This window comes from Vespa velutina, chromosome 16 (genome assembly GCF_912470025.1).
Source record: "Vespa velutina chromosome 16, iVesVel2.1, whole genome shotgun sequence".
NCBI classification, from domain to species: domain Eukaryota; kingdom Metazoa; phylum Arthropoda; class Insecta; order Hymenoptera; family Vespidae; genus Vespa; species Vespa velutina.
The window spans coordinates 5151074-5175440 of NC_062203.1; the positions used below are offsets into that span (position 1 = coordinate 5151074).

Here is a 24367-nt window from a genome sequence, read left to right on the forward strand (position 1 = left end):
AGGTCTTAAGCAATATTGGGTGAGCAGTCCTAAATAAAAATGCTATTATTTATGCAGATGTTAACTACAGTACAAGTTTATTTGGCAAGGATTTCTTGTTATTTTAGTCTATTACAGATCGTAATAGGAAAGTTCATCTTTTTGGTGTAGCAATTTGCAGTAACAAACAAATTATTAATTTTATTGTTCAGAGTTTAAAACAAGCGATTCAAATAATTTGCAATTTTGAAACCAAAATTTTTGTTTGGTTATGTTTCATATAGTATCAGAAATATGTTATCTTCAAATTAATAGAAAAAAAAAAAAAAAAAAAAAAAAAAGAAAAAAAAAAAAAGAAAAAAAAACTATACATTAAAAGCTAATAGAGAAAATCACCGCTAAACAACTGATCCTGGATCACCAATTCGGATTTAGAAAAAATCACAACACAATCGAGCAAATACATGGAATGATAAACAAAATAACTAAATCCACTGAAAAAGGCAGCTGCTACTCCACTGCATTAACATAAAAAAAATCTTTTGATAAAGTCTACCACTAAGAGCTATTAGAGAAACTACGAATATCCCTCTCAACAAACCTATATCCACTTATATCTTTCTACCTTTCAAATAGATATTTTTACGTCAAAATCAAAAACGTAAACTTCTCGTCAAAAAGAATACACGCCGAGCTACCTCAAAGAAGTGTTCTAATTCTCTTTATTCACAACGGATTTTTCATCCATACCTATCACAGAAATATACATCTTTTTCGATGACACGATCATATATTATGCAATTATTAGGCAATCATATTCGTGCTTGAGAAGTAGAAACTTCAATAAAAATTGTACAAAATCACAAAATAGAAAATTGAACGCAATACAACAAAATTAAGATAAACATAATCAAATGCTCACACATAACAGTTACACTTAATAGGAATAGTATACCCAAAATTAAATGTTGAAACATTGAAGTTCTATAAATTAACTCTGTTAAATACATCGGTCTCCACCTAGACAATAAAATGAACTGGAGAAAATATATCCATATCAAAAAATTAGATAAATAAAAAATACAAGATTCCTGTACTAATCCACTTTAAAAAATTCCAAACTCACTACAACCAATAAACTGTTAATAAACAAAGTTATCTCAAAATTCTTTTCGAAAAACCCATACGGCTTGAAAATTTGAGGCATGACTGCCAAATCCGATATAAAAAAAATGGAAAACCTACAATCTTTTGTTCTACGTACCATCCTAAATGCACGTTGGTTCGTTAGAAACGACGATATTAGGAAAACCCTAAAAATACCATCAGTTTAAGAAGAAATTATAGATCTCTCGAAGATACATCAAATTAGGATTAATAACTACATAAACTGTCTTACCAAAAATCGTCGGGCCTGCCCAGAAGATTAAATAGAAAACACCCCAAAAACTTACTCGGAGTCAATTCCTAATACACCATACATGCTCATAAAAGCTGCAACACTAGTATACATTGTTTAGTGATTATCGATAACTGTATCGAAATCCGCATGATATTATTTTAACCACTACAAAATAATTGTATATAGCAATTAGAAATAAAAAAGAAAGGAAATTAAAAAAACATTTCGGTATAACCCATTCATTATTCACTTACTTAAGTAACAGAAATTGACTAATTGTGGCAGAAGATGTATTATCCATGACGAATTTGAAATTGTAGACTTTGAAAGCGAAAGACCTGGTTGATCTATCTGAATTCAAAGCAAGTAAATGGTGGATTTGGAAATTCAAAAATGTACATAAAATCATAACATGCAATATAACAACATTCAAAACGCGATCTATATTTCAAGATATTAGTAACTTGCAAAATGTTACAAAATCTTTTGTTTCATACGTAAGGTCTAACATCCTAACTATATGAATATATTAAGAAGGGTTGTTATTACAACCCTACCTATAAAAGATAAAAAATAATAAGATGGACTTGCCTAAAATTTTACAGAACCATATGTGTAATGTAATGTCTGCATGATACTAATACTGATAAGTATAAGTAGATATTTGTTTTACTAAAAATATTTTTTAATAGAAAGACAAAACTCACTGATGATCGATTTAGAAATACTATTAATAAATTGCTTAGCAAAATTAAATATCCTTGCCAAAAATGCATTACTGTATTTATTTAATACTGTATTATTTACATTACTGTATTTACTTAATATGCTTATAAATGTGAAAATAAACTATTGTTTGTACTCTGCTAGAGCTCGCTTAATAACTTATTCATCACATTATTAGAGACAACAAATTGTCAATTATTATTCACATATTTTGACGTATAAATGTTAAAATAACTAAAACAAATATGCCTAAAAGGTTTTAAGTTTAGCAATATTTTTCTGAACCAGAAAATTCTTAAGTGACATACAAAATATGCCAGAAAAAACTCAAATATGATAAGTGTACAACTAAATCTTATCAAATATACGAAAGTGCATAACATTTCAATGATAGTGAAGATTGCAGTAATGTTAAAAACCCGTACCATTATGAGAGTATTTTAATTTTTTATAATTTCAGTTATTAATGTACAATTGAATAATGTATAAAAACATTTTTTAACTCATTCTAATAATAGTATCTCTTTTAGTATCTTTTTTAGTATCTAATAATAGTATCTCGTGACAAATGTCAATGACGTTTTAATGATGTTTTAAACACAGTACTGTCATGAAAGATAAATCGTATAAAAAGGAACATAAAATTTAGTTAATATATCCTATTATAAATTAATAATAGACGTAATAATTTGCAAGAATTCCACGTATCAGATGTTTCAAAGGCTAATAGAGGCCGAAACGTGTCGTAATTGACACAAAATAAACTCATTAATATACAATTTTGAATTGTTAATAGATTCTGACTGAAACATATTTAATATTATTATTCCTATATTAAGAAATTTTTGTTAGTTACTGAAGAAATTAATAGCGAAAAAAATGTAAAATTATCTAAAATAATAGCAATTAAAAACAAATAATTACTCTTTTATATGGTTCTATTAATGATTTTAGTTTTGGAATATATTTTGCAACAAAATCTGATACATTACACGTATTATTATTTAAATAATATTAAGGATAATAAATTAAAATTTTTTTCTAAAACCGAATATGTAAGGGTGGAGCCACTAGGCTAGGATACCGTTGAAGCCCGTCAGCAAAATACTGCTCGTCGCATTTCCATAAATTAATGGGAGAACGCGCGCTTTTTTAAAAAATTCTGTAAGACACGCGAGGTAGATGCACGATAATAAATATTGCGCAAATTGAAGCTATTACCGTATATTTGTTGAAATAAGATACAATTATTGATGTATTTTGTGTAATGATGTGTATTTAGTTGTGTTGACTATTTCTGAAGGAGTGATAGCTAGTAATGTATAATAAGACTCGAGAGTCTAGACATGAGTCTGAAGGATATAATTTGACTAACTTTTTGGCGTCTTTAGAATTATCCGCGAAGACTGTAGTGAAATTAGGAAAAGGAATAAAAATGGCGGAGTTAAAGTATGATCTAATGATGGAAAGGGAAGGAATAGATGCCCATTGGTTGGGGATGGATCGTTGAAATGTTTAAACATTCATATTGTTCTAGTGATCGTATAGACTAGAGGGTGTCAATGACTATTTCAAGGCTAGGCGCCAGACAACCCTTGGCTCGTCACGGCTAGGCATCTACTTCCACTATTTAATAGTGGATATGTAAATTAAATCTGACCGTGAAAATTTCGATACACGTGATATCCGGCTGTATTTATTCCGTGCGTGGTGGCATGCCATTCTCGTTTCCTCGATATCTCGTTCTCTCTGTCCACGAAAAAGGCGCATGCTATGCGGAGCACAGTTACTGTGTTTAATATTCTCATCTGTATTAAAATCTATCTATCATTTCTTATATAATAAACCAGTCATTACACGCAATTCTGTTGCCAAAAGATTTTTCTAAAAGGTTATGAGCCCAGATCATGTGGCATGAAATAATGGCTGAGACACGTTTTACTATAACAAAGTTAAACAATACGAACTTCCAAGTATGGGAACTTCCAAACATAAAGTGGAATTGCTTCTGATAAGGGAAGATCTTTGGCACACGATCACTGAGGAAACACCAATAAATCTAAACGAAAAATGAATAAGAACTGACCAGCAAGCATGGGCAACTATCGGTTTGTTGGTAGAGGACGATCAATTAAAGCACGTTAAGAATACTACTAGTTAAAAGTATTTTTGCACTAGTCTCTTCGGAAATAACACGAGAAAACCATGCTAAGTAATTAAGTTTATCTATTAAAGAAACTTTGCAATTCGAAATTAATTGAAAATGGCAATATGGGAAAGTATATTAACGATATGTTGAATCTTGTGGATCAATTAGCTGCTTTAGGGGAAGTTTTGAAAGAAAAACTTATAATAGCAATACTCCTATCCAGCCTACCAGAATCGTTTAATACGTTTATCATGGCGTTGGAAGCTCATTGAAACACATGAAAATGAGTTCATTCTGGAAGTGGAAAAGGGCAAACTACTAGATAAAGCTTCCACACGAAACCATTCAAAGCATACCATGTAAGAATTCGAAGAAAACTAGGACATGTTTGCAGTCCTATGCAAATGATGACACCAGGTCAAAACCGCTACGTATTAACTTTGATCGATGATTATAGTAGATATATGACTATATATTTGCTGCGACAAAAATCGAACGTAACAGAAAAGATAAAAGATCTTAGAGAATAAAAATAAAATTCGATAAGATTCTTAAGATTTTTAAATCGGACAAAGGTATAGAGTATATCAATAAAGGTTTAAAGGATTTCTTTAAGAAAGAAGGAATTGCGAGTTAATACTCGGTTAGTTATACTTGGAAATAAACTGGTGTAGCCGAAAGGAAAAATAGATTTCTCTTGGAAATGGTCAGATGTTTGTTGATTGATGCCAAACTTAAGGAAAAATATTGGGGAGATGGGGCTATCAATTTTGCCAATTATTTGCAAAACAGATTGCTCATCAAATCTGTAGGAATAATCCCAATGGAGAGATAATAGATTGCAATGAAATCTAATGGACATGGACATTTTTGGATCCAAAGTCTACGCACATGTACCTAAAGGATTGCGAAGTAGAATAATAAAGCTAAAGTATATAGACTTGTTAGTTTTGACAACCATTCTAAAAGATATCATCTTTTAGATACAGATACAAACAGAATAATTATAAATCATGATGTGAAATTCACGGATTCGATGAATGGCTTAAATGTGAAGAAAGATACTTCAATCGGAATAGATGTAAAGGATCGCAATGAAGTAACAAATAAATCTTGTTAATGCTATTCTAGTTCATACAAAAATGAATGATGAAGAAGAAGACGTCATCGAAGATGAGGAAGATGATATCGAAAATGAAGTCGCGCATGACATTGAAGAAGGGGCGACATCTGCATTAAATAGAGGACGCGGACAACATCGAGTAATGAGGATCTGAATTAGCGAAAATTATACTACAAGAATATAGACATTTCAGACAATATTGATACACTACAGAAATTCCCATAAGTGATGCCATATCTGGGACAGAAACAGATGAATTGCTATTGGCAATGGTCAGCGACTCAAGGACTTTTTCGGCCAAGCAAAGTAGCAACTCGAGATGATGTGATGAGTGTCTTACAGGTAACATAAAATGATTTTAAATATTACAAAAACATTATATTTTAATAATCTATATTTACACATTTCAAAATATAATTTTGTAATATTAGATGTACCAGAAAGTTCTGTCCGTTCTGTTTACAAGTTTCAACAAGTATGCGCAAATTCATTTAACGCATATTTAGCTCTCTCTTTTTATCACTGAATGTGTACGTACCGACCTAGTGAATGAACTAAAACGAAGATGATTCATGTTAGTATTACCCTCTTCCTGTACTTTAACGAGTCTGACTCGTGATGAAGATTTTGGCCCAAACATGAATATCACGAGTCAGACTCGCGAACAGATAGTTGGACTAAACATGAATATCACGAGCCAGGCTCGTGAACAGATAGTCGGGCCAAATATAAACATCAGAAGCCAGGCTCGTGAACAGATAGTTAAGCCAAACGTAAACAAGAAGCCAAATTCGCAAAATGATTTTTTACCAGTTACGATCGTAATTGAATGTTAGTTCCTGTCAGTATCCTATGACAGTTAGTCACAATTCTTATAATTACTGTTACAAAGCAGTTTAGTTATTGAAATTTAAAAAATCCCTACAAAATGCGAAATACAAAAATGTTAAATGAAAGCTATGGTAACGAATCCAGTGGTAGTGACGTGTTTCAGTTAATCACAAAGCGTGTAAGGCGTATGATTATAGATGAGAGTAGTGAAGAGGAAGGTACGACACAACCTCATGGTTGGACACAAATCCAACAATCATGGATTTGGCAGGAAATAAAAAACACACCAATAGTTTGGAAGTATTCTGAATATCATGGAATAAAAGCGTCTGTTTTAAATAATTTAAGCGAGAATTCAAAAATATTAGAACTATTTTTTATTACATTTGATAACAAGTTTTGGGAAATACTGGTTATGGAAACAAATCGCTTCGCACATCAGACAATTCACGACGAACGTAAAAGACGGCATATGGATGACACTTGGTATCCTATTATCTTAGACGAAATAAAGGCCTATTATGCACTGTGTATTTTGATGGGTCAAGTGATAAAATCAAATATTCAACTGTATTGGACTAGAAGAGCTGTAGTAGAAACGCCAATATTTCGACAAACGATGTCTTTTAAGAGATTTCGGCAAATTTCGAGATTTTTACATTTCTCTGATAATGAAACTGGTGATAGTAATGACCGACTTCGCAAGATAAAACCTATGATCAACTTTTGGAATGAAAAATTTAAAGAAATTTATACATCCAATAAATATGTCAGTATAGACGAATCTCTAATGAAATATAAAGGGCGTTTAGTGACAATTCAATCCGTCGAAAAGAGCTCGATTTGGATTAAAAGTTTATAAACTGTGCGAGGCAAGTATCGGTTTCTGTCACGGATTTAAAATATATACCGGCCAGAACAAAATTAATCGAAATGATAGTGCGTCGGAAAATGTTATGATAGAGCTGTCAAAATCAATAATAAACAAGGGATATACTTTGTTTTTGGACAACTGGTACTCTTCACCTAATCTCTTTTTAAAATTACACCAGAAAAAAACAAACGTTATCGGGACAATACGTAAGAACAGGAAAAATATGCCAAACGCCATTCAAAAGCATATTTTGAAGAAAGGAGAATGTGTATGGAGAAGTTGCAATAATTTGATACTCTGAGATGGAAGGACGAGCACGACGTGTATATGATAGCAACGAAACACGAAACTGTAGAAATGGTTGATCAATCAAACAAAGAATTACAGAAAGTAATAAAGCCTAAATATATCCTGGAATATAACAAGGGTATGGCAGTTGATCATCAAGATCAGATGTTAGCCTGTTTCCCAATCATGAGAAAAGTCATCAAAGGATATCGAAAACTTTTCTTTTACATGTCAAATATGGCTCTATTCAATACCTATATTATAAATAAAACAATTCATAGTCGAAAAAGAGAAACTTATGTAGATTACCGTATAAATATAGCAGAGGCAATTTTACAAATTGTCAAATTACCGGACTACAAAATGCGTGGGAAATCTACATCAGTTGAAACATCTCTTCGACTCCAAACTCAATATTGGGCTCATTTCCCAAAAGATATCAATCCGACGCTTCGGAATAAGCATCCGACAAGAACGCGTAAAGTTTGTTATAAACATAAAATACGAAGTGAAACGAAGTGGGAATGCACGTAATGTAAAGTAGCTTTATATCTACCAGAATGTTTTAGGAAGTATACCATGGAGGATTTTTAGAGTTGTACGCATTTTCTTATTAGATATTCATTTGAGGTGAATATTTTTATGATTAGATTGTTTGTTTATAGTATTTTATATTTATTTTTAGGCGTAGTATTATTACATTCCTTGGGACGAAATTACTTTGAAGACGCTTCAATTTCCATTTAAGTATTGTTTTTTCATGCAATATATTTTTGAAACTATTATCTATTACAATTTATAATAAATTCATAATATCTATAAAAGTAAAAGGATTAGAGTTTACTTCTTCAACAGGAGTAACGTGTAAAACTGACTATATCACAGGTATCACAAGTATTTACATTTCGGCTTGTATTGCGATTGTTCTCGAGCATTAGTCTTATCTGTTTACCGCGCGTTGACGCCTACCGCTTGGGTTGACGCATAGCGAGTTTCGTCGAGCAAATGGCACTTCAGGAGTTAAGTGAGACGCGATCGTGTACCCATGGCTACTGATAAAGTTCATTTACGTCACTGTATTTTGCACAAATTCCAACAAGAAAGAAATGCTACACAAGCGTGTAAAAATTTATTGAAAGTGTTTGGTGAAGGTACAGTTCCTGATAAAACATGCAGAAGATGGTTCGAAAATTTTGAAATAGGTGATTTCAATTTTTCTGATAAGCCACGCTCTGGGCGATCATCTTTGATCGACGACGATACTGTCAAAATCATGTTAGAGCAAAATCCTTTTTTGATAACATCGGAGATAGCAGAAAGGCTTGATTCAATTTAACAAACCATTTCGAATCATATTCGGAAATTAGGATTGGTGTGGAAATATTCGAGATGGTTGTCACATGAGTTAAGTAAGAAGAATTTGAAGGATCGAGTCATCATATGCACATCTCTGCTTGCACGGAACAAAATCGAACCCTTCTTGGACCGGATAATAACTGGGGATGAAAAGTGGATTACCTACGAAAATATCGTAAGGAAAAGAGCATATTGTGAACCCGGAAAACCTGCCCCCTTCACCACTAAACCGAAGTTAAGCCTGAGTAAGAGAATGTTGTGTATATGGCGGGACATTCGAGGACCAATACATTTTGAGATGTTGAAACCGAACGAAAAGCTAAATTCAGAGAGGTACTATCATCAATTGGATAACTTAAAAACAGCACTCCAAGAAAAGAGACCGTCGATGTTCAATAGGAAGGACCTCATACTGCTTGATGATAATGCCAGATCATATACTGCTTTGGGGACTTGTCAGAAACTCACAGAGCTTCAGGGAAATTCTATAGCATCCACCATATTCCTCCGATTACCACTTGTTCCTATCCTTACAAAATTTTTTGTTTTGCAAAAAATTCCAAAATGAAGAAGAAATCAGACACTGGTTCAATGTTTCGTTTCTAGGGATAAGGCATTTTTTAAAAATGGGATATATAAATTGCCATCATGCTGGCAAAAAATCATAAATAATAATGGCAATTATATTATTCAATAAAGTTTATTCAAGCTATAAAAAATGTATTATTTTATTTTATTCTAAAAACGGACAGAACTTTCCGATAGACCTAATATTAAGTTCTGTATTTTTTTCATATTATAATTTATAAAACAAGGTGTATCCTTGGTTTATCCAGTAATAGGTTGTTTTGTATCTTCCACTTGGTTTGTTTCGATAAGAACAAACCTTACAATCCTTTTCTGTGCCTGTGGAGCTCATATCATATGGAGCTTTTCATTTAGCCGTATAATGGGAGATCGATGTTGAAAATCTTGCGGTTGTCAAAAATCTCTTCATAACTGGTCTACTAAAATTTTTATAAATTGTAAGTGTTTAAGTGATTGTTCGTTCTTCTGCTGTTTGACTTGTTTATGAAGAATATAGAAATTAATTAAACAGATTTCTAATCCCTAAAAAATTAGCTTGCGCTATCACTTCAGTAATTTCTGCATAAAGCAGTATATCAAGGCATAGTGATCGGTACGACCAACGCCGCCCATGAATTTTGTATAATTTATGATCGCCTTAGATTTTTTAACAACAGTCTGAACACCATGACGAAGAGTTCTTTGTACTGTATTTATCTCTGCATTATGCCAATTTGTCAATATTTGACAATCCTCTTATACTTCCACGTCAGAACTAAATTATTATTTCTACAATAAGCTATCATTATTTTTTTTTTTGAAATTTTGTTTTTTTTATCGCTAGCAACTCTTTTCTATTTGTTTATATTGTTCCAGTCAAATGACTAGAAGATTTTAATTTACTTAATTCATTAGATAAAATATAAATGATATAATAAGGGTCTGTAAATATATACCTGGAATTTTATTCAATAGCATTGTGTACAAATGGAATGGAATTCTAATTAATAATAGAAGGTCTGATCTTATCAATGTTTGTGTTGTAAGACTTTCATGATAAGGCATAATTCCACAAATTTACCCCGTATTGGAATCTTCTAATGTATAGATTCGAATGCTCCATTTAGTTTGTTTCTTTAGGTTATGCATGATAAATGAAATTCACCCTTTGAATTTTACAATAACTTCGTCGGCACAAATTTGTTCGCTCGGTATAAAATGATTCAAAAATCTTGAGTTTATATAATCACGGTTGCCACTTATTAACTGCAAACGTATTGTAAGTTTAGTATCTTGTGCTAAAACTATTTTTACATGTAACATCCAAAAAAGGTAGGTAAATCTATCTCTTATAAAAGTATTGGGATAAAATGGGATGTGGCTTGATGTATCAGTTGACCAATATTCTTGGATATTCGCCATTGGCATTGTTCCTATATTTATAACAATTGCGATCAATGCTTAAAATTTTTCCTTGATGACATTATCCCATGTTTGCCAAATCGAACGTGACAACAACTCCCCTCTAACTTCATTGCAGCATGATTGTTAGTTCCATTTATTATTTGTATTACTAGTCCGTTGGAAAAGAACATCTTAACAAAATCCAAAGGTTCTTTGATATTTGAGGATAGCTGTTTTCCTAGAGGTTTCTCACCGGATATGAATTTTATTCTCGGTGATATTACGCTGAATTCATCACAGGATGTCCATTCTGCATTATTCGAATTTTGTGAGGAATCACTATCACTTTCCGATTCGTTATCTATTAATCTAATTTTTCGATTTCTTACATCTAATACGGTGTCACTATCTCCATCACTGCTTTCACTTTCTCTACCATTAATTTCTTCGTGAATAACATTGGTCTCTTTCTTGAACAGTTCAAAATCATTCATTTTCACTTGAACTAATTTCACTTTTAAAAGTCATTTTTGTGGGGCTTCAAAACTTAAAATCAATCGATGAAAAATCTTATGATACATTTGCCTCGATCGTCAAAACTGAACTAACGTCGGAAACATTAGTAGGATCACAGTCCCAGAAGAATTTGAGATTAATTTTATCTTATCTTCGTTCTAAAAAGTCATAAGAAACACCATAAAGAGCTAAGGAACATATTTACGAACCGATACTGCGCTCCTATTATTTGGAGGTAACGAAATCTATATATAGTATAGACAAAGCATAAATAAAGACTGTTGTTGCCAGTCTAAAGATTAAAGTTGCCGCATAAAACGCCGTAGCTACTGAGAGTCGCCTCTTGTGCGCAAAGGGTTAATTTAATTTTGGAAAAGAATGTTTGGGAATTGGTTGAGCAGCTTAAGAGAAAAAATATCATTGGCAGTCGCATAGTTAACAAACAAGTACAAATCAGACAATGCGGTTAGCAAGAAAAAATCCAGACTAGTAGCACGAGATTTTAGCCAGAGACCAAACATAGATTTTACTAAGACGTTCGCACCTATAGCTCGTCTGAGTTCAGTTCGTCTTGCAGCAGCATTGGCAGCTCATTATAAAATAAACATCTATCAGGTTGATATTACCACCGCTTACTTGAACGATTCACTAGATAGCGAAGTATATATGGAAGTACCAGAGAATATGCAGAATGTGCTCAAGAAGTTAATAGGCACAGAAAAGGCGACTAATAAAGTTAAAAACACCGCAAGAAAGATGTTAAAGCAAATGGAAGGCGGGAATAAGATTTGCAAGCTAAAGAAAGCCATATATGGATTAAAGCAGACGGTTACAGACAAATTAAGAATGGTCTTACAAAAGCGTTCATTTCAATTAAAGATTTAGGAAACGTCAAATATTGCTTAGAGGTAGAGTTTACTATCAAAGACCATGAAATCAAGTAGGCCTAAGGATGCATATAAGAAAATAATTAGAGAAATTCATCATGACTGAGATTCCTATTAGAACCAAGTACAGTGTTAATTAAGGAACAACAAAAGGCTAAAGATAAACAATATCCACCGTGAATTGATAGGTGGTTTAATGTATCCAGCAACTGTGTCTAGACATGACATATGTTACACAGTAAGTTACTTAAGTCAATTCAATAACTGCTACAAGAAATCGTATTAGGAAGGAGCCTAAAGGATACTTAGGTATATTAAAGGCACCGATCAATTATTTGGAAGATTTTACAGACGCTAATTGGACAAGATGCATAAACAATCGCCACTGCTATACGGATTATGTTTTTTTTCTAGGTGGAGGTCCTATTTCATGGGAATCAAGGAAGCAATGGACAAATGGTTGCTTTATCAAAAATGGAAACAAAATATATGATAATTACAGACGCTGTTAAGGAGGCCTTGTATTTAATCGATACTTTTTCAGAATTGGCATTAGATTTCGAAATCGACGTCACTATTTATGATAATACAAGCGCATTAAAATTATTAAGAAATCCTGTATTCCATGTGAGAACCAAGCACATAGCAATACGCTATCACTATGTGATGGGAAATTAAAATTATAATATTTAACATCATAATATATTAATAAAAAATTTATTAATAATATATTAAAAATAAATTAATAAAAAAAAAAAAAAACACCATAAAATAAATAACACCAGCGATATGATTGCCGATGTTTTAACCAAGGCATTAAACGACCCAAAAAAAATCAAGTACATTTGCGGTTCAAGTTTAGTTAGTTAAGTTTTTTAAGCGCTCAATTTAAGAAAAAGTATTGAATATGTAAATTAAATCTGAACGTGAAAATTTCGGTGCACGTGATATCCGGCTGCGTTTATCTCGTGCGAAGTGACGTGCTGATCTCGTTTCCTCGAAATCTCGGTCTCTCTGTCCACGAATCCCGAAAAAGACGCACGCATTTAAGTAACATATTATTCGGTCTGATCATTATAGTTTTATTACCGTGTTTAATATTCTCATTTGAGTTAGAACCTGTGTATATTGTATGCGTTTATCATTTCTTATATAATAAACCAGTTATTATACGCAATTCTGTTGACAAAAGATTTTTTTAAAACAAAAAAGAATTTGTGTGAAATAAATAATTATGATAAAAAAAGTTAAAAGTGAACACGTTATGGTCGAATTCGATATGGCAAACTTGGCATGATGTGAACAACGAAGAATTCTGGGCATTTGTTGATGTAATAAATATGAGCACCATGCTATTGGCAAATTTACAACAGTATTGATCAAGGAATAACGTAAGCAACATTCCTTTTTATTCAAAAACATTCACAAGAGACATATTTAGCCAAATTTTTTGGATATTTCATTTTAAAATAGCTGTAAGAAGCTTTCTTAATATTCGCAAAATTGTTTTGAATTGTTAATTCTCCCTAGCGGAAAAGCCGTCAAGTGCAAAGCGTCAACAGGTGCGTGCGTGCGTGTGTGTGTGTATGTGTAATACGACTATTTTTTTACTCATTACTATGTTTAATGATTAATTTGATATTTCGAATAATGAAATTTCCTTGTATGTATATATGTAATTAAAAATTTAACGATGTACAATCGACCATTTAACATTCGTGGATTCATCAAGTGCAAAATATATAATGCACAATTACTAACGCAATCGCTAGAAAAGGAAAACTTAAAATTAAAATCGAACTATTTTTTACCCATAAATCAATATATTAATTGCTGAAAATCTTAAATTAATAATGAATTAATTTAGTATAGACCACACTAGTTCATCCAATTTTTAGCACATGTACGATAATTTTCAAAACTTTCTTTTTTAGCAATGACCACTCTATTTTTTACTTTTAAAATCAATGATTCTGTTGATAGCTCTTTCTTTTTTAGCAAAATTGATTGAATATATATTTTTGCAAAAATAATTTAAAAAGCTCGGGTAACTCCTTTCACTAAAAGTAGCTGTTCTTATAAAAGAATAAAATCAATTCCTACAATCTAATCGTCGCGTTTGTCTTCTCACTCATTTTTTAGTATATCGATATCAATATATCGAAGTATACTGCGATTAAATAGAATAAATACGAAACAATGAATGCAATATGAACCACCTAACATGCTTTTTTTGATGATATCAGGTAAATGAATACCAGATGTCACTATTAATATTACAACCAAATACGAACAAAAGAAGTATTACTTAACTACACTATTAATTAAATGATTTAAACTGATGAACCAAATTAAAAAAAATTGATATATATAGTAAAAAAGCTATGAAAATACACAATTAAAAATGTACTACTCATGAATAAACTTAGAAAAGGAATTATTAATAGTGATGTATCTCAATAATTTATCGAAAAGCCTTTCGACGATCTTGCGTTCTCGGTATGAGTACTATAAGTATACTTAAATTCTTTCACTCATTACTTACGAAGTTTCAAGGTGGTTCCAAAAAACTCGACGATCTTGCATTCTCGGTATGAGTACTATAAGTATACTTAAATTCTTTCACTCATTACTTACGAAGTTTCAAGGTGGTTCCAAAAAACTCGTCCACATTGTATATCCAAAATAAGAGAGATTAAAGTTGTAGTGATTGAAGATCGACTTAATTTGAATGCAATGATGATCTGAAAAAGAATTTTAAAAAAATATTTATAAAACTTATTGTAACAAAAACGATTGTATAATTATATTAACTATAAAATTACTTACCAATATTTTTGTATAGAAGTATTTTGTATAGAAGTTCTTGATCATCTTCCATGATGCATTGACTTTAATACGCGATAATCATTTATTAATTAAGAAACGGACAATGAATTAATTGTCGAATATCTATTGTTTAGTTTATATACAAGTATAGTATATATGACTACAAAAAATATATATAAATAAAACTTTAAAACAACTTATGGTTGTGACTGCTTTGTGTGCAGTCTATTCAAATACACGTTTCTAAAAATTAATTGAAATCGCAAAACACACATAAACATGAATTAACGGAGAAAACTCACGATTCTTCTTTTTTTTTTTTTATCGAAACAAAGATAAATTTATATATGGCTGCACAAACGACTGCAATGATGATCTAAAATAAAACAAAAACAATATTGTCAATATCATCATTATAATAAATATAAAAATAAAAAAATCTTTAAAAGTATATAGCCGGAAAATTAAAAGTAATAAGAAATAAATACAAATATTTCCAAATAAAAAAATTTTTAAACCAACCAATTATTATCCATAGAATATTAATAATGTTTATAGCATATACGTTAAGTATAAAATGTATGTATTTATACGTATAGTCTATGTAACTATAAAAAAATATAATTAAAAAAGTATAAATAAAATAAAACAAATATTCTTTTGTAGAAAAAATATATCAACAAACTTTGTGACAGCTTTGGACATTATTCAAATACACATACTCCTAAAAATTAATTGAAATTGCAAAATATAAGTACATTTAAATGAAAACATTAAGTTTGCCTTACGATTCTTTTTTTATTTTATTAAAACAAAGATAAATTCTATGACTGCACAAATGACGACACTGAATATCTAAAATAAAATAAAATAGAGTTAATTTTGGGAATAATTAAGAAAATTATATTACTTACCTGTATAATAGATCAACCGAGTGTTGTCCATAGCAGAAATCATATTACTTTAAAACGGAGGTCACCTTTCACGATTTTGTCTATTCTGCGTAGAGACATGAAAACAAATTTCCTGGAACATGCCAACTAAAATAGAACAGTAGAAAGTTGGTTTATACTTAACATATGTGTTTACATTTTATATCGGAATTTACTTGAGTTTTTAACAAACTAACGTAATTTATTTCAATAACATGCGAGGAACAGTAAAAAGTAAAACATGATTTTCACAGTATTGTGTGTTAATCTTCGTCGATTCATAAAATTGTATAACTTATAAAATAAAACAGCTTTATTAATATAAAACAAGATTTCTCACCGAAATTACTTTAAACATTAACAAATTGTGGACCGGTAGATTTATTGCTAACCTTACCCAATTGCCAACTATATTTTTGGTGAATGAATACAAAAAACTTTTACATAAGCGTAGCTTTAAAATTAAATACCTATTGCATTTTAAAGTTATTTATTACATATTCTTACAAGCTAATATATTGCTGAAGTATGATACTTTGTAAAACACTGTGTAATATGAAATGGAACTAAACAAAGCTGGTAAATGTAATTCTCTTAGCGTTACTTTTATATACTTTTTCTTTTACTTTTTACTTTTTTTTTTCATCCTCCTCACTTCTTTCACTTTCATCATTGTCACAATGGTCAATATCTTCACTTTCACTTGAAATATATAAAAAATTGTCAGGTAACATATCCAGAATTTTATCATGTTCTTCATCATTCTCCATGATTATTACACGCTATAAAATACCCAATTGATATACAAATAAAATTATTTTTATAACTAAGAATAAGAGACTAATCAGTTTTAATTTCATATGGAAATATTTTTTCCGTTATACTATGTCTCTCTAAATGCCAAAAACACAAATACGAGAATTCTTGTGATCCGTCCGCAATGTATTAATATAATAAGATTACTTGATAATTTGTTCAATAGCACTAGCTTTTACAGAATATCCATTCTTTTGTCTTTCAAATCCTATTATTTTCTTCTGTCTAATTTATACAAATTATATCAATATCTCGCGTATTCGCTACTTATTTACATATCTGTAAAACGCCCTTGGCTATAATAATTGGACGAAAAACAAAATCGTTCTAAGTAAAGAGCATCTTGATCTTAAGAATTCTACATACATAGATAAAGTAGCTACGTATTTACATGTGTATGATATACATCATAAATATACGTATGTATGTTATGTATTTATATAATGAATGTTTGGTTATGTCATATGATGAATATATGTACCTATATACATATTATTATATGGAAGTCGAATTTAACATAATATATCGTGATGATTAATAAAAAATAAATTACATATTACATTAAACATTCTTAAAACCCGCAAAAAACATAAACATTGTAAAAATAAGGGTAAAAAATTTAAGAAAAGTTATGATGCAAGTCTCAAGGCATGTTTAGAAAAATCTTTCATACTTAACTTGCATATACTATACCGTACAAATCACACATTTGGTTATTTGATTAGTACATTAAACGAAATTGTAACTCAGAAATAATACGTAATTACCTATACTTACAAGGCCAATAAAGTTTTATGGCAATCTGTTGGTAGACGCGAATCCAAAATGACTTTGACGAGAGCGGCAATGAAAGGAATAGAAACTTTGTAATAGTATCATTAAATACTTGAAAAATTCCTGTAATAAATATCTTATTCGGATCTCTTCGATTTTAAATATATTAAATATATTGAATATATCGAACATATCTCACCAAATAATCTGCATTGGCAAATTGATGACTCGTATGTGTAAGCTTTGTATCTTTCATTTTTCCATTACCCTATATCGTAGAATATTCCCCACTACACCATTTTACTCCTACCAATAGTTTCACTCAGCCTGATCGGTGAACTCATAGATCACAATTCTATATATATACGACTGTTTTCATAGGAGTAAATAAAATACCTAATACCATACACGAAAGGACAACTGAGATGTTAAATAATTAATTTTATTAAATAATAATTTGCATTATTCTCGCTATCTCGAATCTTCAACCATCCTCAAACTATTCTTTCAAAAATATATATACTTTTGACATTAATTTGCCTTCTTTTCATCGTCTTTTTTTCATACATGCCTTAATACTGTTTTTTTCAGGATTGTAGATGAAAGTTATTTTATCATTTATAATATATAATTATTTATTTTATACATTATTAAAATTAAAATAAAATTTTGAGTACAATCAAAATTTGATATCAAAAAAGATATCATCTATATCTATTGTTATGGCTTGTGTGAATAAGCTCCATGTACTTGTCAGAGATCAACCAAAGTCAGTGATGAATTATTATAATCAAATAAGAATATGCAACTAGCCAACATATAAAACCGGTTTTATAGAAAATTCATCATTGAATTAAAAAGAAAAAAAAATTTATAAGAAAAAAAGAGAAATCTGGATAGAATGACGAAAGATGGAAAAAACATCTAGAATATTCTTGAAAAAGCTCTTGAATAAATTGTTTTTTCCCTTACCTATTCAACTTTTCTGACCTTGCTATAAAGGTCAAAGTACTGGTCTTCAAATCTGATATCTTTCAACAATCTTTTATAGAAAATTAAAAATTGTTGTGAAAATAGCAATGTCAGTTGCAAAATAACAAATATATCATTTATTTTCAAATGAAATTCATGATAAAACAAGAGAAATAATGAGTTTATTTATCTTTTGTACAATGCAACATATTAATGCTTGTATCTACTTTGATACATCAACTGTTTCATTCGTACTGTGTATTTCTTATTGAATTAAAAAAAAAAAAAAAATCAAGAGAATCTTATTTAGGATCTTATAAAAATAAAACTATCATCTAAATTTTGAAAATAATGAAATTATTTTTTAATTCCATTAATAGAAAATTAGGTGTTCCAATTTTAAAAAGTTAATGTTGCATTAAATAATTTTGTTGTAACTATTACTTCAGAACATAAAATTAATTAAAAATAAATTCATTAAGTTATATCAAATTTTTTTAGCTTTATAGATTGTTTCTTTAAAATATTATTTAATTTTATATAAATTTTTACATTACCTTATTGATATTGTTGATAATATATTACAATAATATACAGAATATTCTTTCCTTTAAAAATGTTTATTCTGATTGTTAATCCTCATTTCATTTTTATTTTTTATCCTCAAGAAATGTTAAATATTATCATTTCAAAGACTTTGACAATTATATAAGTGACTCAACAGAACTTTCCATCGTGGATCTTTCTCTTACTGTTAAAAACTATTCTAAATCTATTTAAAATATCAGTTAACCACATTTTTAATTCTTATATGTTTTCAAGTATATTTGTCTCTGTTATATTTTTTAACATATTACCAAATAAGCATAATTAAAAAAGATATGAATTACAATTCTGTTATCATATATTGTATATTCCAATTCCATGATGTAAATTACACTGACTTATGGCATTACTGTGTTCCATAAATAAATGTCAGTATCTCAGTAATAATATTTATAATACTTTAGTGATATTAATAATCTTAGTAAATAAAATGGAAGTATATAAGAAAATTATTTTATACAAATGTTTCAAAATATTCCCTGTATACATCATTCTAGTTCTTTCAATGATCACATTTCCATTTTTAAAATCTATCATTTGTTATTCCAAGATACTAAAAGGCAAAATGCAAAAATCATTTTCTATTTTAATAATAGATTTATATAAAAATACATACCTGTTAATAAATTTATAATAATATCATACGATGCATTTCAGTTAAAATAAAAAAGATCAGTGATAGAATTATTGCATATTAGAAAATGTAGAAGATATAGAATTATAATTAACATTAATGCCTTTTCTCCTATTACTTATAATCATTATATTATTTGGTCAGTATTCTTTGAATCGATGGCATACTTTGTTGAAATAATTAACAGAAAAACTTCATGTAAAACACTGTATCAAAATTAATGGTAAAAATAAAATTTTGCGATATATGTTGTGCATGCATTGTAGATCACTTATTTTAATGTCTGTATTGTACCAATAGTGGACTTAACAAATCTGTAAGCATAATTATTTCTCAAGTTGTAATAAAATGCATTTATAAAAAATTAATTATTATTATTATTAGTAATTAATTTATATCTTACGTTCATCATATATATCAATAATTTTATTATACTCTGAGAGATATAAATACATAATTTTATGTTTTCAATGTTGATAATGCGATCATTGAAGGTAGTTTAAGAATTTTAATTTTTTTCATTAACATTTTTAGTTAGTTTTCAGTATCTCAGTTAACATTTTTTGAGTTAGTATTTCATTTCGAATAAATTCCAGGAGACTTCGAAATACTGTATATATATATAATGAAATAAACTTTTCGTTGCATATTGCTATACAAATTTCTTTTCTCTCTATCTTTTCATTCTTTTATTTTTTCCCTCTTTCTTTCTTTCTTTCTTTACTCATTTTCTTTTTTATTTCGTGATTACAATATGAACTACAATTTAATTGCAAATCACGAAATAAAAACATCACTTTTCTTAGTTTCTTGATTAATAGTTACGGACGTTTGGCATGATAAGGTTATTCTTTTCTTGTTTTTATGTAAACTTTATTACAATTACAGAACACGATAACAATAATAATTACAATAGAAAAGATCTTGATAACTAATATTCCTTCTTTGTATGATACGTGACTGCCGTCGAAATGACACTCTATGTTGTGGATTTTTCGTGGACAACCCACTATGAAAAAAGAAACTTTGCACAGCAATAATTATGATATAATTATTTTACTTTGTCAAATACGCAGTAATTTTACTAGACTATCACTTTCAGGAGCTATGGTCTCAAGAAGAATCAAAGAAAGAAAAAATGATTTCTTTTTTGTTCCTGGCGTCTTTTGTCGTCCCCTTTATTTTCAGCTTCATTGTTGTCTTTTCATTGATTTCTCTTCTCCGTTAATGTTAATTTTGTATACCCGGTCTGTAACCTTATATGGACCAATGTACGGTGGTTCTAGTGGAGCTTTCGCTTAGTAATCACAGCGCAGGAATATATGAAAAAAGATGTCAAGGTCTTTTAAAATGAAGATCATGGCTTTATTGTGGTGAGCAGTTGGTGTAGGTCTTCGTCCACCCATGAATTCTCTGTGTTTCTCTTAGAAGATTTGTGGCTCAGATTGTTGTTCAGTAACGAATAATTCGCTTGGTATATAGGTACCATATAGCATGTAAATAGGTATCATATAGCATATCAGCTGGGGTAGCTTGGATATCAGATTTAGAGCTGGTTTTTAAACCTAATAATACTTTAGGTAAGATCTCCATCCATGGTTTAGGGGAATACATCAGCGTTGCTTTGAGTCTTGTGTATCTTCTCTAAAATTCCATTGAATTGAGGATGGTAGGGTGTAGTCCGTGTTTTTGTTGCTCCCACGAGCTGAGCGAGAGTTTGGAAAAGCGCTGACTCAAATTGAGTTCCTTGATCGGTTTTGATTTTTATTGTTGTACCGTAATGACAGATCCAATGTTCGTAGAGTGTAATAATGATGGTATCTGTTGTCAGGTCCTTCAGAGACTACGAACCATCTGATGAAGCAATCAATGATAGTTAAGTAATATTAATATTCTTTGACCTTCGATAAATAGATGATGTCTAAGTGAATTATGAATTGCTGGCCATGTGAGTAGTTGAAGTGGTTATCAGGTACGTCAATGTGGTTTGGCTTTATCTTGTTGTGATGGTGAATTTTTGCCCGTTGGCAAGCAAGATCTTCTCTAGACCATTAAGTGCGTCCTTACGAATTTTAGGCCAAATATACTTTTTGTGTAAATTCAGAGATGGGGCTCTGCCGCTAGGATGTAAAAGATTGTGAATGACTTTGAAAGCTGTCGTGCGTAATGGTTCTGATAAGTATGGTTTGATGAATCCTGTCGAAATGTCACAATAGATGCTGATTTGTGATTCTAGCTTGAGTATTTGTAGTTTCAATGAGTCTCTGATCAGATCAGCTAGTTCAGTGCGGTTCAGTTGTGCTTGTTGGATTTCAAGAGGTGTGAGAATGGATGTCATATTTATGGTATTAATATAGTGCATCTGTGACTGTATTGTCATCACCTTTTCCATAGACTATGTCAGTGGAAAATTGTGAGGTGTAGTCGAGTTGTCGTAATTGATGTTTCGATGCTTTATCCAATTTTTGTTTGAAGGAAAAAGTGAGTGGTTTATGGTCTGCTTTGATGACAAATTGACGGCAATTTAGCAAGAGATCAAAAAATTTGACTGATGCAAAAATAGCAAGGAGTTCATGATCGTATGTGCTGTATTTCTGTTCTGTCTGGATCAGTTTTCTGGAGAGATTTCTATGGGTTTTCAGGTATCATTTTCCAACTGTTCTAGTTTAGCTCCAATAACAGTTGCGGATGCATCAGTTGTGAGACCCATTAGTTCGTTTGAAGATGGAAAAGCGAGCAATGTGATTGTTGCGAATGTGTTTTTGTATATTTCAAATACCTCATTGGCTTCAGAAGTCAATGCAATTTGACTTCTGAAGCCAATGAGTTTTTATATTTTTTATTGCCTCTTTAAAGTAATTATTGAGAGGAAGCATGATTTGAGCTGCCTAAGGTATACAGAGGCCATAGGAGTTGATCATGCCAAGAAATCTACGGAGTGCTGCAATAGTTTTAGGTTTTTGATATCCTTTAATGGCATCAACTCGTTCGCACATTGGAATGTAATTATATTTATTAATAGTGTAATCCAGGAAGTTTATCTCCTTTTGGTTGAACAGACGTTTTTTGCGATTGATAATAAGGTTGTTGTCTTTTAATTCGAGTATGATGCCTACGTGTTCCAGGTGTTGGTCTTCGTCATCCCAGAATACCAGAGTGTCATCTACGTAGACGAACACAAAGTCCAAGTCTTTGAAGAGTGCATCCATAAATCATTGGCATGATTGGGTGGTGTTTTTTTACACCAAAGGGTAAAAACTTAGGTATTCGTAATAATTCCATGGAGTTATAACGACAGTTTTTTCAATGTCCTCCACGTGAATAAGTAGTTCTAGGTATGCTTTTTCGCAGTCGATTTTGCTGTATCCTTCTTTGTTGTGTAGATGTGGAAAGAAATCTTGGATCAGTGGCAGACTGTCATGGATAAGTAGCATCATTGAGTTTATGGTAGTCACCGCACATTCTCCAGTTGTTGTCTTTCTTTTGTATCATATGAATAGAACTAGCGTACATGCAGGTGGAAGGTCTAATGATTCCGGAGTTCAGAAGTTCTCTGATTTGAATTTTTATCGCTGCTGCTTTTCCACCGGTTAGTTTACGTGCTCGTGCAGTGACTAATAAATGGGCATGGGTAGTAATTTTGTACGCAAATGGGCGTGCTTTTGAATTTAAGCATGACTTGCTAATCAGCCTAGTGATCTCAATGAATTGTTTTAAGAGTTCAGCATACTGAGTAGATAAATCTGAACTTATAGTTGAGATGTCATAACGTTGTTCCATTACTTTTCCTTTTAACAAGAGGTGAATCACTGGATCTATCAGTTATTGATGTTTTAAATCAATCAGCAGGTTGTAGTGAGTTAAGAGATCAACTCCGATGATTGTTGTTTCCATATCTGTGATGATGAAAGACCAGGAGAAATCTCTGCGGAGATTTAAATCAAGGTTGATGATTTTGACGACGTATGTGTTTATTTGTGATGAATTTGCACCGTAGAATGTAAGTGGGTCAATACTTCGATTTTTACGGAACTTTTTGACAAGTAGTACGGATACGATTGACCCGAAGTCAATCAGGAATTTCTGTTCAGTTGTGTTGTCGTAAATGTATAGTCGGAGCTCTTTTAGTATGAAGTTGCTGTTATTCACTGTTCCTACTGAAAACAGCAACGTTAGTTTTCCTGGTTTGTTGTTGAAATGACTTTGCAAAGAGAGGTGCAGTATTCTGCTTCGTTGTCAAATCTTTGGTGATAATAACAGATGCCAATGCATGTAGGCGTCAGTGATCTTGGTCTGCTGCGGTTATAGTGCTTCGGAGATCGGAGTTGTTGGTTTTATTGTTGCAGTAATGTAAGCTGTTGCAGATGATGTTGTGTGTTTTGTTGTAGTCATTTTCATTTATTGATATCCATTATACACGTAGCAAAAGATTTTTGAATTTCCATGAAGTTTGAGTCAATATCTTGAGGAATCAGTGATTCAGTATAACGTGCAAATGTTGCCATGAACTGGTTATTTTGTAGATCGTAAGGCATCAGCTAAAACATCATGATAAGGCATCAGCATAAAAACGGTCCGCAAGCTTGGTTATAGCTTGAATATTAAGCGGAAATTGCGGTAATCAGATGCAGTTTGATATGTGCCGGTATTCGTCAAGCCAAAGTTGGTTCAATATAGTATCATCAACGGAACCATTAGCCAA

The 24367-nt window shown here is 30.9% G+C and overlaps 1 long non-coding RNA gene across 1 annotated transcript in view; it reads right to left on the bottom strand.

Moving 5' to 3' along the window:
• Window positions 1-17715, bottom strand: part of LOC124954823 — a 37766-nt gene extending 20051 nt beyond the window's left edge. The window contains exons 1-5 of the long non-coding RNA XR_007102670.1: window positions 17653-17715; window positions 17457-17576; window positions 15846-15957; window positions 14932-15307; window positions 14740-14846 (exon numbers count right to left, since the gene is read on the bottom strand). This is a non-coding gene — a long non-coding RNA (uncharacterized LOC124954823). The remainder of the gene's footprint in view (window positions 1-14739; window positions 14847-14931; window positions 15308-15845; window positions 15958-17456; window positions 17577-17652) is intronic.
• Window positions 17716-24367: the final 6652 nt, after the last annotated feature.